Source organism: Emydura macquarii, unplaced genomic scaffold (assembly GCF_026122565.2).
Source record: "Emydura macquarii macquarii isolate MOO-44397 ecotype Brisbane River unplaced genomic scaffold, CSIRO-AGI_Emac_v2 contig_2473, whole genome shotgun sequence".
NCBI lineage: Eukaryota > Metazoa > Chordata > Testudines > Chelidae > Emydura > Emydura macquarii.
The window spans coordinates 42,568,159-42,586,195 of NW_027132610.1; the positions used below are offsets into that span (position 1 = coordinate 42,568,159).

General features: G+C 41.9%; 1 long non-coding RNA gene across 1 annotated transcript; it reads left to right on the top strand.

Annotated features, from left to right (window-relative positions):
- Nucleotides 1–942: 942 nt before the first annotated feature.
- Nucleotides 943–17,723, top strand: LOC137162891 (uncharacterized). Its single transcript, XR_010922551.1, has 4 exons — nt 943–1,044; nt 4,215–4,260; nt 14,768–14,914; nt 17,424–17,723. It is a non-coding gene; the product is annotated as an uncharacterized lncRNA (long non-coding RNA).
- The last annotated feature ends 314 nt before the right edge of the window (nt 17,724–18,037 follow it).

Sequence of the window (18,037 nt, forward strand, 5' to 3'; positions counted from 1 at the left end):
TGGCACTAGGTGAAATAATTGTTTTCAACCATTGCAACGTGCCTTACTGTGTATTTTCAGGCCGAAACACATATAGGTACACACACGCGTAGAGAGACGCACCTTATATTCACACCTGCGTGCACCACCTCTAGCACACAACTCGTGTACCACCTCTAGCCTGCGCATCCGCTTTGAGCATAAGGACAGCCAGAGTGGGTGAGATCAATGGTCCCTCTAGCCCGGTATCTTGTGTCGGGCAATGGCCAGTGCCAGGTGCTTTACAGAGGGGATGTAGCAGTTATAACTTTGGGAATTAGAGGAGCCTCTCTACCTCCTGAAAAGAAAGTGTTACGGTGTGTTACACCTTTACACACACACACGAAAATGCACCACAGCGAATGAGTTAGTAAGCGAAGTCTGCAGTTACCCTAACATCTTCCTTTGCTCGGAAGCTCACTAGACGCTCACTAAACACCTCCAGGAGCTGCCTGTTTCGCTGCAAAGCGGCTGTGCCTCTCTGCCATGCCTGCGGAAGGGTGGCGGTGTTGAGATCGCGGCTTAGAGAATTAGTTGCATTTCTCCCCCCCGCCCCGCCTGCACTGTCAGTGAGCGAGGCAGAGGGCTCTGCGAATGCCGTCCTGCCTGAGAACACAAAGCCCGGCAGGCGCAGCTCGAGCCGGCTTGATGAATGAGGCGGCTGGCAACACCGGCACCCACTAGAGGGAGCACGAAGTCGGGCAGAGAGGCGCTCCTGTGCGCTGCGGGCGGGAGAGACGCTAGGAGCCGTCTGGGGAGGCGAAGGCAGGGCTTTCCCCAGCACAAAAAAAAAAAAAAAAAAAAAAAAAAAAGCGCCCGGCCGTGTTGAGCTCAGCCTGAAGGGCCGCCCGCCTGAGGGAGCTGCTGTGAGAGGCGCTCTGGGGAAGCGCGGGGCCCAAAGGACTGAGGAGTGCGGCGGGGGGGTTGCCTCTGGTTGTGTAACGCTAACCCGGAGCCGCCGCTCGCGCCCTCCTAGTGAACGAGCTGCAGAGCAGGCACCTTGCCAGTCAGTCCCAGGCTGAGCAGGTAAGAGCCCCGCCTGCCCAAGCGCGGAGCGCTCAGTGGCTGCCGGCGAAGACCCACCCAGCCCGCCGTGCCTCCGCTGCAACGAGGTTCCCTCACCTTTGCTCCGCCAGCGCCTGCCTGCCTGCCTGCCTTTGTGTGTCACTTCCCAGTGGCTGAGTGGCTCAGAGGCTGCACGCAGCACGCAGGAGACAGCCCCCGGCACCGAGCTCACCTGCCGGAGGCTCCCGCTGGCTTTCAGCAAGGGGCTTAACGTAGGCGTTCCGGATCATCTGAGCGACCTCCGGCCTGGAAACGGCAGCATTTCCACGATCCAAAGTGAAAGTGGGGTTGGGCGGTTCTCCCGCCTGCATTGCCTACAAGTGACAGCTGGGGCCTGACCTGCTGCGGAGTAGGATCCGTTTAGAGTTGGAGCTGCATTTTCCCCCCTGGGGGACGGGTATTCAGCTCAAGGAGTCTGCTTTGGCTGCAGAGGTTAGGGAATTCAGATTTGGCTGTTTAGTTCAGGTCCACATCTACTTCAGATCAATCACTAGGAGACAAACAGAAAGGACTCCGTTAATTCCAGTCCGGTTGGTGAGGACGAAAAAAAATCAGTTCTTGCCAGATACAAAAAGACAAAATTAGACAGTTAAATAAAAACCCATATAAATTAGAGATCAGGTTTTTTTGGGGTCATTTTTTTTTCAATTTACAAGCTGTAGTGTAAAGAGTGTTCACAGAATTATTATTATTTGTATTACTGCCAATAGTATGGTAGACATGTTATATGCCAGTCCTGCAAACACGCATGTATTTAACATGTGAATATTCACAATGAAATCTATGAGATCAGTGAGGTTACTCATATTCCCAAAGCTAAGCATATGTGTATTTGCAGGACGAAAGCCTTACAGAGAAGCTAAAAAGACAGTGTCTTAGAGCTTGTCTGCACTCGCGGTTATGTCATCAAAACTTTGTTACTCCGAGGTGTGAAAAATAGCACTCCCTGAGCGATATAAGTTTTGCCGGCATAAGCGCAAGTGTAGCCGCTCATCTAAATGAGTGGTGGCCACTACATTGGTGGAGAGCGTCTCCCGCCAATATAGTGCTGTCCACACTCTCACTTATGCCGGCAAAACTTATATTGCTCGGGGGAGTGTTTTTTTTCGCACCCCAAAACGACAAAGTTTTGCTGGCATAACTGTGAGTGTAGAAAGCCCTTAGAGCATGTCTACAATTAAAATGCTATAGCAGCACAGCTGCACCGCCGTAGTACTTCATTGTAGAAACAACCTGTGTCTACATGAGCAATTCTCCTAGGTAATTCAGTCTAGGTCATTCTCCTAGGGATTCAGCCTAGGTAATACTCTTCTTCCCTGAGCGGCAGTAGCTAGGTTTGATGGAAGAATTCTTCCCTCAATCTACTGCTGTCTCCACAGGGACTTATATTGTCTTAACTTTGCTGCTGGGGGTGTGGATTTTTCACACCCCTGAGCGACATAGTTATGATGACCTAATTTTCTAATGTAGACCATACCTTATTCCTGATGAATTTACAAACTAAGGTATAAGTCATGCAAAGATTTATGTACATATTTAGTTTTATACATGTGAATAGGCTTATTGTAATCAATGGAATTACTCATATGAACAAAATTAAGCATGTGTGAAACTCTTTACACGCTCAGGACCCACAAGCTAGATTGTCCAATCCTTACTTTGATGACCACTTACCATATGAGTAATTCTGTTGAACTCAATGAGAGTTAGGCATCTAGATGTTTTTGAAAATCTCAGTAGGCATTAAATATCTTTAAAAATCTGGGCCAAACATACTATTAAGTGCAAGTGAGTTCGGTAGAACTTCTCACATGTGTGCAAGTGTTTACAGGATCAGGGCCACTGATAGCTAGTGAGGCCCCAATCCTGCATGTCCTGGGTTGTGCACCATACATGCAGATGGTCCTGCAGGGTGTGTCTTGGAGAATCCAAGCCATACTCAGTTTCCCCCGTTGTGTCTTTCACACAGAGACTGGGGTGAGAAAAACATTTGACAAATAGGAAAATGTGACTGTAAAATCCCAACATTTGTCAGCGTCACCTTGTAGTACTGAAACTACTTTTGAGTTTATATTTTTAAATGAGTTCAAATGATTTTAAAGTTGAAGGTGTCCCATTAAGAAAAATATGCAAATACTCCCGAAGTGCTGGGGCTATGAGGGCAGTAAAAGTTTACTGGAAAATTCCATTTTAACCTTTAGCATGTTGGCACTTTTCAGATTGTCAGCCAAAGAAATAATCCTGAAGCACTTGTGAAATGCAGTGGCCTAGTGTTAATACCTGTAAGATTTCTCCCTCAGTGACTTGCTCTGCTGATTGCCTACTCTGCTACTTTCAGCTAGAGTTCCACTTCAACTCAAGCAGCAGCCTGTGTTTTCAGTGCTGATGGTCTTGAGTTCATTCTTGAGGATCACAGCAACTGTATATATGTGGCCATGGTTTAGTTACACTAGCAATTCCAATAACTTCAGATGGAGATTTGCCTGTGTCAGGACTGCAAGATCAGGTCCTGTGAGGATGTCTGCTACATCTAAATACTGAAAATATGCCTTATGTGCTTTTATTTGATTTCCGTTGTTCAGCCTACAGAGTAAAAAAGTGCAATATACTTCCCTTTTTCAAAAATATGTATTTGAAGTTGGTTGTTCATCACAATGGCAGCTCAGTTTGTTTGGTGCCTCCTCTGAGGATTGTCTACACTTATAGCATGAGTTAATGTGGCAATATTAAGATATGGATTATGGACAGCATATAGTGAATGTGATTGTCTACATGTGGCTATTACTGCCTAGTATTTCCATAGAAACCTAAATTTTTAATTGACTTTGCCTTTCATGTTTGGGCCTCTGAAAAAAAGATAATGTACGTGAGGCAGGTATTTGTAGTAAAATTGGCTTATTTGAGTAGCTAGTCTGAACACCTTCGCTCATTGATAAAATATTAAGTTGAGGTTTTTAGAGCAGCCAGGGTATTTATACCCATATTTTCCATTGAAATGAGTGGGTGATATCTTCCTAAATCTACTAGACAACTTTGAAAATCTCAGCTGAATAGCTTATTTGATTTCATGTGACAAATTTGTGTCTCTGATTCAAATGCTTTTCATCTCGGTTGTATGATTTTCATTACAGGTTGTCGGAAGAAATTTTGGAAGTCTAGGAGGGAAAAGGTAAAAAGGTAATATTTTGGCTTTGTACTTTGTATCTGGTCCTAAGAGGCATGGGGGACCTGTGATTGCCACAGTAACCAGTGAGTGAAGTCCTGAAACAGAATGGCTACCTGCAACTTGATCTAATGGTTTCAGTGATGCTCAGTACCCTTCAGGATCAGGCCACTGTCACTCAGATCTATCCAACATTCTCTGTATTCTTGGTGAAATAACAGGCCTGGTCCTAAACCATTTTTCACCAATTGAGGATCTGACCCAATATATTTAGGGGCATGTACCAAAAAGAACATTTTCTAGTTGAATATCAAATATATATATATATATATATATATATATATATACACACACAACATTTCTTTTTCTTCAGATCCGAATAAAATTTTCCTAAAGAAAAGGGGTGGAGGCTGGAAAGATTCAGCAGAATTATGTGCACTGGAACTGTTGTAATAAAGCAGGAGCTCTGGAATTATTTGGTTACATTGGTATTCATAAGATCATCTGAGTTACTGGAATGGTTATACACTTTCCCTCTTTCTCTGACATAATACATTTCATGACTCAGTTCTCTTTTCTTATAGTGGCTAGCTGCATATTCCTCAAAAGTGGGTCAATCAGTTGTGGAGGGGTTGCCTGTAGTCTCTGTGCTAAACTTTTGATATGCCAAGGCCTTACTTACCCTAGTCCAGCTGCTCCCAAACTTTAGTGGTTCATGTACCACTTTCTTAAAAAATTGCTATGAAGTGAATGGATGGAACATCAAGCTCTCATACCACCAGTGGTGCATCTATCACCACTTCGGAAACCCTGCCTTATTTTTTTCCTTAAATTTTCAAACGTTGCTGCCAGTAATTGGAGTGGGAGTGATGGTGTAGACAAGCATTTTAACTGCTGTGTTACACCAGGGTTAGATGACAGTAGGCTCAACTACACTAGAATTTCACCTTGAATCAATTGGTTGCCGATTGGCTTTGAAGTGGTCACCACGTTTGTGAGCAACGATTAGTTTTGACAAATGTTTCCCCAAACATTTTTTCCAGGACGCAAATGCGTGGGCTGAGCCTACTGAGGCCACTAAAGGCAGACGGAGAAAGGTGGTAAACATTGTGGAACATTTTAGGGAAAAAGAGACAGCCTAAGATGGGATTTTGACAGTTTGTAGCATGCAATTTACTAATGTGCTATGTGAGCTAGGTTAAAACATGGTTCCACTTGCAGTTTTTCTGCAAACCCAGGGAAGCATATTAAGCAATGGTTAAATATTCTTATCTTTCTATCAGGACGTGGGAGATATTTTTTCATATGTGAAATGTTTTTACCCTTTATCTAAGTGGCTTGTAAAAAATCCTGAAAGCAGAGCTGGCATAAGCGGCATGCAAAAGGAGCCTTTGGGTAATGTAATGAGGACTAGTGTTATAAGTCATAAGAAACATCAAGAATACTTCTTCCCCCAACACTGCCTTTAATTGTTGTCATATACTTGTATTGGTTTAATTAAAGTAATTGTAATAATACTAATAATTGACAAAGGCCCTTATCCTGCCGTCAGATCCACACAGATCCTCTTGTGCTCATATATGTAGCCCCACTGAAGTCAGTGGGATTCCGGGTGGGCTCAAGGGTCTGTCTGCACAGACTACACTGTGTGAGCCACCCACCCGGCTCCAGTGGCGTACCCTGGTTCTCTGGTGCCTGGGGGCCAACCCTGCATTTGGCCCCACCCGGGCCTCAGGTGCCTTCCTCCAGTCCCTGCGCAGGTCAGGAGAGGTCCCCGGCTCCCACAAGACAGTACCACCCCCCAGCTGCCCCGGGGATGGGGTGTCTGTACTTGCGGGGGTGAGGGAACACTCCACTTAGCTCCTCCTGCGGGGCCAGGAGCGGTTGCAGGATCAGGGCGTAATAGACTAAAAAACACTTTAAAAGAGGTAGGAGCAGTTAACTAATTATACTTACCTTACTTAAAGAGAGAAATGGACATGACACTTGATTATCTAAACAAGGATGATCCACTCCCTTCACTGGTTTAAAGGGCCACTATAAACTTGAAATGTTTAAAAGCTGTTTCAGGTACTGCATCTAGCTTTGGTTCTTTCTGCCATTATTTGCAGTTTAAAAATCACATTTTTCCATTTTTAGTCCGCCCTCTTGCTTTTGAAAGTCTCATAGAGACAGATGGTGGAAATTGACTGAGATCCTGATTCTCCAAGCTCTTCTGTTTAAGTGGACCCCTCTTTAAAGCCTCGTCTACCCCAGTGGAGTCAGTGAGGCCCTATAGAAGCGTAAAAGTCCAACTGAACAGATCAGCTTACAGGACTGTGGTCTAACTAACTAAATACAAGCGGAACAGTGAAACCGATAGTAAACAAAATGCTGTCAAGTGCACCAACTAAGCATACTTGATAACTGGAAGAAAATACTTCTATCTTATTTCTTGGGAGGTAAATATTTTAAGGCAGGAGTGTGATTATTTTTTTAAAGTTTGCAACATCCCTTCAATATCATTTTCAGATAGTATGACTAAAACTAATGCAAGTGCTTTTAATTTATTCTCATTTAAATTACATCAGTGGTAGTTACATTATGGCAAAGATACAAGCTGTTAAAATTTCAGAAAGAAAATTATTTTTCATGGATAAATAAAAGTATGGTTCTATAATAAATTTTTGAGCACCTAACTCAATTTCAATTAAGGCCTGACCCATAACCCAGTGAAGTCAAGAGAAAAGGAGTTGTTAACGTCAATGGAATTCAGAGCAAACTCTTTACATAGTTAGAGAACATATATGTATCTGAAAAACCAGTGTGTAAAACTGTATAACAATTATATGTCGTGGGCCATAGACCAAAAAGAATAGAGAGCCCCAATTTTAGTGCCTCTGCGTTCTGATCTTTCGTAAAGGCTGAATCTGAAACAGAAAAGACTGAATTGTCATTCAGCCTAACTTCAAAAACAGATTGTACAAAACAGTAAAATGTAACATAAAAGTGAAAATCTTTTCTTCCACTGCCAGTTCACTAAAATAAAAAAAAGAAAAGAAAAGATCACTTCCTTTGCAGACACTTTATGAATCTGGCATGTCGTTTGACGCGAAATACAGAGTTTGACTTTTCCCAGCTGTCTTTCCCACTTCTATCTTTTTGCTTGTCTCACCTTTTAAAAACCTGATTTGTATTTGTATACATATGTGATCCTAATTTTATTGTTTGCCTTCTCACACAGGCACTTTCACCTACATCTCCCCCTTCCTCTCATTTGGCAGCCAGTTGGGCTTCTTCCTGCCTTGAATACAGCATTCCCTGGTTATTCAAGCTCAGTCATTAGCACCCTGTCCCCCTACTGAAATTATGAATGAAAAGCCTTGTTGTTCATTACAAATAACTCAGGCTTCCTCAGTCAGTCAAATTCAAATGGAAGTGACTGCCAGACAAAGCGGTTGTATGATGGACAGTCCTCTCAGCAAGTGATCAAGGCACACAGGAAGTTTTTAAAGACACAATATAGGTAGAGTAGCTTGGGCGTTCCCCTGTGGTCAGGGCTACTTGGGCAGGGGGAGGAGAGATGGTTTCTCCCCCTAGCATAAGAAAGGGGAACACAGAGAGATAATAATGTGCAGTCAGTTCTGCCTCAGCAGAACTTATAAACCTTTCCATGCAGACACCTACACCTTCCAGTAATTCTCATCCAAGCAGAGAAAAGGGCAGGCACTAGCATTTATTTGGTTTTGAATGCTGCACTGTGCAGAGTGGGTCACGTACTTGGAGCAGCACAACCCCCCGCTGAGAAGTTGCATTGTCCTGGGCCCCTTTTTCACAACAGGGGAAAAGGTAATTGACAGGCTGATTGTTTGGCCAGGACCCCTGCTGTTTTAAAATACTCCAAGGCCCCAGTCACACGTTGTCAATAATAGCTGTCGGAGGTGACGAGTGAAAAAGGGCTGTTCAGGAAACAGTTTGAGCCCTTCAAGTGGACAGGCCTCAGTGACTTCTCCGGCACTCTGGCTGCCACAAGCAGCCCCTTCAAAAATAACCTGAAAGCAATAAATCAAACTTGTTTCCTGGACTATACAAGGAACAGCTGGTTATTTTTCTTCACTTTTTTTTTTTTAAGTCAAAAAATTATTTAAGCACAGGAAATCAAGCATGTCAAAGTTTGGCAAAGCAGTTTAGGCGATTTAGCAGTTAAACACTTCTTCTCTTTTCAATGTTATACCCTAGCCAACTTTGTGCTTTGACTTTTTATCTTCTCACTTCAATCGCTTGTGCCTTTGCTATGATGTCTGCCACAATTTGCCTCCTGTCTTCCACACAGCAAGGGAAGTGATCCGAGTAGTTTACAAGGCAAACTATTGAAAAGTCCTCATATTCTGGAGTCCCCACAGATGAATTGAGCGTGGCTGGACTGTTCATTTAACAACCCAAATCATGTATCTGGCATAGGCAGGTCTGAAGGTCTACAGGCCTACAATGTACTTAATATCTTATATATACACATCGTACTTAATATATACTGATGCATAGGGTGCTTTTCAGACAGTTAAGAAATTACAGATCTCTGTTGAGAGGACCTTATAGTTTTAGGCCCTGATCCTGCAATTGGCTTCACAAAGGAAAACATTTATGTCCACACAAAGCCCCATTAGGCCCACCCACATTGATTTCAGCCTCAGAGCTTTAATTCCCTGCCATCACATGAGATATTTTTATATACTAAATTGTTAAAACCTAAATCTGTTACAATATGAGAGTTCTTAATGTTACCACATATTAATGCCCAGCTCAGGACTACTGATACATTCAGCTCTTCAGAATCAGTGACATACCCAGAAAACAAAAGGCGGAGTTCAAATGTGCTTTTGATGCAATGTCCGTGTGCTATGGTTAAAGCATTATCGCAAAGAAGGAAATGTAACCATTAAAAAAAAAAGTTGATGGTAAAAGCAGAAATTAGGTTGTGGAGAACAACAAACTTCTCTGGAGGTCTGGACTCAGTAAAAGCAGAATGAAGAAGAGGAGAAAATAGTTTGTTGGTCTCAGGTTAGCATTAAATTGCTAATTAAAATCCCAGATTTTGAGCACTTCCGCATTCATGTAGCGCTGGATTTTTGTTCCTATTCACATTAGTCATCTGATTACAAAATATAAAGAACAACAAAACATGGTTAGGTGCAAAAAGAGACATTTGCCCTGAAATGAAAGCTGGGGAAAGCAGATTTATCTCTATGTTTATCTGTGTGCTATATAAACAGCACAGTTTCCACTACCGCAGTGCTGTATTTCGGCAGCTCTGTGTGGGTGGATCAGGCTGAGGGTGTGATTTCTGTATCTGTGCATCATTGAAAAATGGTCATTGTTTGCCCTATACCTACAGTATGGTGCCTATATGTCTTTGTTAATGAGATTTTGTTCTACCATATACCTAGTTCTGGATGGCTGATCCATAGTGGTTTTCTAGGAATTTATTTAAAAGGCATAACAGATTTGTTTAGCTGAGAGTAGTTTGTAGGCTTTAAAGCTGGAACTTGCATTGTATTGTTGTGATCCTCTGAGTATTTCCTTGAATCTAACAGGAACTGAGGCTGCTCAGTATCTTGTAGGAGATGCTCTTGCAGGATCAGGCCTTTAGGCTGCAAAGTGCTTTGAGATGGGAACCTTATCTTCTTATTGTCTGTAGAGCTCCTAGCACATCTTCAGTGGTGTATTATTCTTTATTCTTTCTTTATCCTCCCACACCCTCATGTGCATAGGGCATCCACCAGTTTTCACCATTTATTTTGGTCTTGTGCTGATCTGTTCAGGGTCAAGTTGATGGATTTGCCTTCTTTCTCTGTTCTGCGTAAAGTTTCTCTGTGTTACCCTCTTTTTCTCTTTCCAAGTGGTATCCATATTATCATTTGCTGTGGAAAACATGTACATGGCATCCTTAAAGTACATCTTAAATATGTCCATAGTCATCTTCTTATCATATTTGATATTGATATGCTCTACTTAGAATTTCTAATGTTGCAAGAAAACTCTTTTCAATGGACTCTGAAGATTTTCCACAGGCATTTACTTTGAAAGGAGCTGATCACCTTATCAATTTCTGTTGTAGATTTCCTAGACTCTGCTTCATAAAGGAGGACAGATAAGTTGTCGGTGTTAAAAATTAGTATTTTTGTGTCAGTGCCAACCATGCTACTTTTCCAAATCTTTTCAAGTTTATGAAAGTGGTTTGCTGCTTTTAATATTCATTGCTTGACATCTAGCATAGTGTTATCATCATTGCACACCTCACTCCATAGATAGGTAAAATGACTCACTTCTTCTGGCGTTCCTTCGTCCACTCTAATAATTACTTTGGGGATGTTGGCAACTATGTATTTTGTCTTACCCTCATTGATGAACAAACCAATTTGTTCTGATGTATTTATCAAAAGCTGGATCTTTTCTTTCATTCAGCAATGTGTTGAATTAAGCAGGAAAATATCAGCCAAAACAAGGTCATCCAATTGTGCTTTTCTTCATAAAATCCTTTATTTGTCTTCTGTGGTTACTTTCCTCATGACATAGTCAATGGCCAGTGCAAATGATAGTGGGGACATAATAAACTGTTGCCTTACTCCGGTTGTCACTGCAAACCATTGTCTGATGTTGCCACCATTTCTAAATGCACATTCAGAATGATCATATAGATCCTTGATGATTCTAATTATTTTGCTGGTATTCCATAGTATGCCATAATTTTCCAAAAATTGTCTCTATGTTGGCTATCAAAAGCTTTCTGGTAACCTATAAAATTTACCACAAGAAATGGTTGCCACTTTATACTTTGTTCTGTGTTATGTCTGAGAACAATGCACATGATCTCATTGATCTAAAACCTGTTTGTTTCTCTCTAAGTTGAAGGTCTATTTGTTTCTTGATCCTTTCCAGGATGATGTGGCACATGATTTTCCCATGCACTGACAATAATGTGATTCCTCTCCAGTTATTTCAATTGGCAAGACTACTTTGGCAATTTTCCCATAAGGCCTCTCTTTCACTGGATTGAGTTCTTTTCTTCATTCCATATTTTATCCAAAAACACAAGGAAAATCTGGTGAGCTGTTTCATCACTTGCTTTAAGAATCACTCCAGTAATGTTGTCCTCTCCAGCTGCTTTCTCATTTTTTAGTTTACTGGCGGCTTGTCTAACTTATTCCATTGCATATATCTTTAATAGGGGTCAGGAAGCACCTACTTGAGGTACTGCAGACATGTGCCTTATGCTGGGGCTGACTGCATGAGCAGGGCATGTAGGCTAAAGGTGTGATTCCTGGTGTCTGAAGACAGTGAAAGCAAGGGGAGGAGGAGTAACATCAGGTGCTTGAGGGGCAGGGAGAATGACAGTGAGGCTAAGGCAAGAGAAGGAGCTGCCATCTGATCTCTCACTTTTGCCACTAGCCTTGCTGTAATTCTTCTTAACATCTGGGGTGAAATCCTGGCCCCTTTGAAGTCAATGTGAATTTTGTCATTGACTTCATTGGCATCAGGATTTCACTCGTGATGCGTAACTCCAGTGATGTCAGTAATACATCAGGACTAAATGTGGCCCGAGGGAAGGGAAAATTACAAAAAATAAATAAATAAATTAATTAAGTCTATCATAAAATACTGTGAACTAAGTGGCTTAAACCCTCTTTTAAGGATTTGAATTATATACATGATACAAGATAAAAAAATACTTCAAAAAATAACTTCTGACAGAAGTTTACGTCTACCTATATCTAAGATGCAGCCTGTCAAAATGACCTAGCTCCCAGTCTTGGATAGCCTTGGAGTATCTTTTCAACCTTACTGCACACCGCTTCCAGTCTTTCAGGTAATTTCAGGAAGACGAATAAAAGATTCAAACTCCTCTTAGTTTACTCAGGAGTTTCCAGATTTTCTCACTTCACTCTTTCCCTACTCAACGAGTCAGTGCACAAGGCAATCTATCAAGGTGTCTCCCGGCTCCAAACTGAAGCCAGAGCCCTGCAAAAATGAATACACATAAGTAATTGCCTTGGGATTACTCACATGCACAGGGGCATGCACAGGAATAAAAATGTGGCCGCTTTTGGAGGGGTACGTTCCTCGGTTCCAGAGGAGGTCTCTCTGCCCCCACAGCCAGAGGAGTTGTCAGATTCCTGCTGTGGCCCTGGAACTAGAGGAGTTCTTTTTCCCCCCACAGCCCCAGGGATAGAGGAGCTTGCTCCACCCACTGTAGTCCTGGGGCCGGAGGAGTTCGCTCTGCCCACATCCTGACCCTGGAAGAGTTCTGTGCCCCCACCAATTATTGGGGGAGAGGGCTGTGCCCTTGCTTGTTCCGCCCTTGTGCATGCCCCTGCACATGTGTAAAGTTACTTGTGTCTGCAGGATTTGGACCTAAACCTGGGAAAAGTTAGGGCTCGGTTAAATTATAAGAGTATCCTGCACCCTTGAGTTATCACAGATATATCTTCAGGTTCTACAGCATATGACTGGAACAGGTGTAATTCTGGCTGTCTTGAAATCAATGGCAAAACTCCCAGTGACTTCACCAGGGCCAAGATTTCACCCCAGGTGTTAAAAAAGGTTAAAAAAGCCTCTCTATAAATCTGGGGCAGATTTTCATATAAAGTGTACATTTGAATGTATGTTTGCACTCCTGCTTTGGCTCATGTGTTTGCGAGCTCTGTTCACATGCACAAACAATTGCAGTTATTGGGCATGAAAAGGAAGGTTCAACAATGCAAGTAGATCTCAGGCCTTATCTTATGAAGAGGTGGTCCTGTACAATTTATGGCTCCAGACTCCCCCATGGGGGAGTCATACACAGAGCCACATGATGGCTCTGACTTTCCATTTGGATCTTTACTTAGGGTCTGAGAGAATCATGTGACTGACTGCATCTGAAGAGGCTCCTGTGCATGGATTATCTTGTGTTTAGGAGATGTCTGCATAACACATTTTTTCCCTCTTTGATGCAAGTGAATAACTGGGGTTTGGGACCAAACCCTCCTTCTTGTCAGACAGACAAATAATTTTACTTAGCACTTTATTTAGTGTTTTTCTTCTGCAAAAGTGTCACAAACATTAGGCTCAAAACTGATGGAAGTTTTGCTTGAGTAATGACAGGAAAATCTAACTCGTTAGCTATTTAATACACACAACACCTCTCCACAGATAAGACCCTTTTGTTGTTGTTGTTGTTGTTGTTGTTGGGCACAGGTGTGTTGGATGGCCATAAGAGTATAAATATGTCCTTTGGAAGACAGAGTGCCTTTTTGGTGTAGTGGCTTCTGTCAATGAGGATGGTGTTGTGCCTCTAATGGGAGTGATAATGTGTGTCGTAAGGGCCAGAATCTAGCCACCATGTACTGGATATATTATCTCTTGCTTCTGTAAAGATTGGGATCTGTAGAGTATTGTCTACCTGACTTTATTTTCCTGCTCCATGTAGTAAAAGTAATTTTTAAAAATAGGAATTTTGCAAATAGAAGTTTATTTTATTCATATACTCATGATAGAAAGGCATTTGTCGCTCAAAAGGTGTAAATGACAAGGTTTTTAAAAATTGCCAAGCTGGATTTGAAAAACTAATACAGAAAAGAAAAACATCTACTTCACTTTGTGAGCCCACAAAAACCAGTGGTTTGTGCTCCCTCTGCTGGCTCTAAAGCAGCAGATAACCTACAAACTGCTCCCAGAGATGTATTTGATACCGGTACAAAAAGAGGCTTATGTTATTTTAGTGTTAAATGATAGTAGCTTATTTAGAAGGCTTGCAAGTTAAAAAATAAGCCAAACCCCTTAAGAAAATTTACCACCTAACTCTGCTTTACAAAAATAAGGATTTTAAAGGAAAAACATGACTAATCTTACTGATCCTGAACTGCTGTGAACAGCTGGGTTAAATTGTTTAACATACTCTAAGGCAACAAAGAGTGAACTTCTCTAGTTTGTCATAATCTGCAGAACCAAGAATATTGTGGAGTTTTTTCTGCTCATGGTTTAGAAGTGATGCTTAGATTGAGTGGTGCTGTCTTCTGACTCTTTGTTTTTTGTATGGTTCTTGGTGGTCACTTAAATTATTAATAAACATTTTTATTTTTAATTAGTATTAAGTAATATCTCTTCTTTACTATTCTAACTAAAAATCTGTTCTTTCTTCCCAATGATCCTTTAATAAATGGCAATTTGCATTAGATTAATGACCTGTAATGTACCCTCTGTAACTAATTTATTTTAACCATCTTTTATAAGTTGCTTATTTATGTATGGAAATTTCTTTATAAACTATAACTTCCAAATGTCAGAGAAATTTTACTCAGCCACAGTATCATCATTTTGTTGTTAAATTTATGATCACACTGAAGGAGAACAGGCAGCAACAGATTATGCTTCTTCATTCACCGTTTCCAATGTTTGTGTGCACTTCAGTTTACAGTGGAAGCATTGGTGGAAATGAGCACAACAATGTTTTTTTAAGAGAGCTGCAAGCTTTTCCTTTGACTGTGGATTTCTTAGCTCTCCCAGGCAAGCCTCAAACTTAGAAGCACAATACAACAGTTCTGGTCAGAGAAGTGAACCTTCACTGATTAGATTTTCACTTCACATGCGGGAGAAAATCTTGCCCTGAGAGAGAGGAACTGGTGTGATTCTGAAAAGATGGTCATGGAAGAGGTACATAAGCCGCCTAATACAGTGCAGAGTTCAGTTTTGTGGGTGCTCCTCTACACTAGCATACCAGGTATAGGCGTGGATGGGATGGAGAGGCAGGGACAGAGTACCCACTGCTACATGGCTCCTCCTGTTTTTCCCATCTGTAGAGATGTGTGCTGGGGGCCATTGAGGCTATTCTAGGATTAATGACCACAGTAACCTCTGTGGAGGAACTCTGGCTGCTCCAGGGTCTCAGGGGATGATTGCTTCCTTGACTCCCCACCCTGGCACATCTACCTGTCCCCAGTTGGCACTGGGTGTTTGATAGTTTTCAATACTTTCACTTTATGGTATTACCATTCACTACTTTTCATTCTTTTCTATTTTAAGTAGCACAATTAGAATCTAAGGTGAGAGCTCACAGTCTCAGTCGAGTAAGTGCTTCCTTTTGTTCTCGTGAAAATTTCAGTTTCTCCTCCTGAAGCTCTTCCATTGTGGATAAATAATTAAAGAATCATTGGAGCAGAGGGACTGAACCCTAGGTCTCTCACCTCCCACCTGGGTGTCCTAATCACCAGGCTCTAGAGTCATTGTCATTCTCTCTCTGGCCTAATGAGTATTAAGGATTTATTCACAGCAGAACAGTGATTGGGCCAGAGAGAGAGCGAGAGAGCGTGAGAATGACTCTGTAGTCTAGCTGGTAGCATACCCACCTGGGAGTCCAGGAGAGGTGTACTGGCAGTGATGACCATGGCCACATGGAGGAAACAACAGGGGTGCAGGCATGAAGTGAGGGAGCACATGGTTCTCTTTTGGAAGATTTAACTGCTGTTCCACAAGACCGCTGTTTATAAGAGGCAATATTGACGTGGTTTGTGGCATAGCACATTCACTGGCAACTGGATCTGATGTCATCAGTTAGTGGTGTAATTGCACAGTGCCTCCAGCTGATGTAGTTGTTTGTACAGAGTTGTCACCCCCATGCTGTAGTGGGGCCGGATCCGTGCTGAAATGGCACACTTGAACTTTTGCCACATGGAGGATACCATTTTGTTCTCAAAATGGCATCATCGGCACAGCATGACCTCACACGCACTGTACATGCAAGGTCACACTGCCAGGAGGATGACGTTTTGTAGAGCACAATGGAGTCCTGTGTGCATGTGAGGTCAAGTTGGCGGGGGCATTCCAGTAGTTGCCCATTGAGGACTACATCCCTGGTCACCATGTCTCCAAGAACAATTTCAATACAGATTACACCATGCTCCAAAGAGTCACTGACCAGTCAGGATATATGTAGTACAAACTCCAAGTATTTTACTTATTTAAATTTCTACAATAATTACAACCTAAAAACCTATGTTAAAATAATATTATGATGGCAAAGTCAAGAACGCATCATGTTAAGGTTTCTGAGCAAAATTAATTCAGCTCCTTTGTCCATGCAGTCTTTAATTACATGACCCCCTGCTATTTTTTCCACCCCTGCCTCATTCAGTGCACAGGATGGATGGTGCTCACAGACTGGGTAGGTATCCATTACTTCTTATTTATTCTTTTATGATGCTGATTCTGAGCCACGCACGAATGCAGAATAGCACAAACTGTCCTACTACCCTTTCTGAGGTTTGATCCTATGAGGTGCTGATCATTGTCAGCCTCCAGTGTTTTCAATGGAAATTATAGGTGTTCAGCATCTTTCAGGGTAAGGCCTTGACTGATCTTGATAAGGTTCAGTCCTAGAGCTTAGGTCTCGGAGTGGAAGTGGAGGAGAATTTTTTTCTCTCACTGTTTTCTCTTCACCACTGTTTAGCCTCATAAATTTACATTTTCTCTGATGGGTACAACTGTAGCACTGAGGGAGTGGAGGCCTTAAGGTCTTTCAGAGGTTCTGATACTGCAAAATAAAAAGACAGGAAAAAGGGTTAAATGTTTTTGTCCATAAGAAAATGTACATTATTGTGTGTGTGTGTGTGTGTGTGTGTGTGTGTGTGTGTGTGTGTGTGTGTGTGTGTGTGTGTGTGTGTGTGTGTGTGTGTGTGTGTGTGTGTGTGTTGTGTGTGTGTGTGTGTGTGTGTGTGTGTGGAGTAAATCTATATATCACAAGGGTGCTGAGTGGCGTTTCCTCCCCACAATGCTCTCCTTGCTGATTGCTGCTGCAATTAATCTAATTAATCTAACAAGGAAGATCAAGGTGAACTTTAGACAATATTTGACTTCCAAGGCAATATGGTTGTTGCTTGTTTGACTATTAATGTTTATGTAAGTGCTCAGAGTTACCTCTGGGTGCTAAACAGGTTGTTCTGTACTTTATGTAATAAAAGTCAATTAAAAATCATACTTTTCCTTTAAAAAGGCGTTTATTGTTCTGAGTTATGCAAATAGCTTTGTAAGACAATTGCACTTTGAACTGAGTAATACCTGAAAAGTAGAATTTGTAAAGAAAAGGCTAGGTTACAAAACTGTCTAATCTCACAAGCCTTATATTTCTAGTCCATTGGCTGATGGATTATGCCATGCTTTTCCTCAGGAAGGAAGGAAAGGCCACAGAGAAGGTACAACAGTTCTACTTCCCAGCCAGAATCAAGATGTTTGTCTGTGGATACATACAGTACATCTCAGCAGACCTGAGAAAGAGCACAGCTCCCCTGTGGTGATGCTGTCCTTCAGGAATTTCTTTTGCAGCATTTTAGAGATGACAGACCCACCATGGTGAAAACATGCTGGCAGCGGTTACCTCTGTAATGAATATGCAGTTCATTTACATTCATGCTGATGGCTCCCTCGTGTTCCCAGCATGGTGCCATTAAAGGTGTTAAGACTCTCCAAATCATTTCCTTTCTTCTTACTATAAAATATTCTTCAAAATGCACTCTTTTAATGGACAGCTAAAAATCTACATAACATATACAATCTGAAACTTCTGGAAGCAAGTAGGGCTACATTCTCTTTGATCATAGAGATTAGACATTGAAAATACCTTTTTGGTCCTTAGTGCATCTCCCTGCCAACATAGAATCTTTCTACACAGTACATTTTCTAGTGCCTTATCCAGTCAATATTAGTAATTGTCCTTAAGACATTGGTAGATCTCACTATTAGGAAGTTTTTTCTGATATTGAACTTCAGTTTTACCTCTGTTAA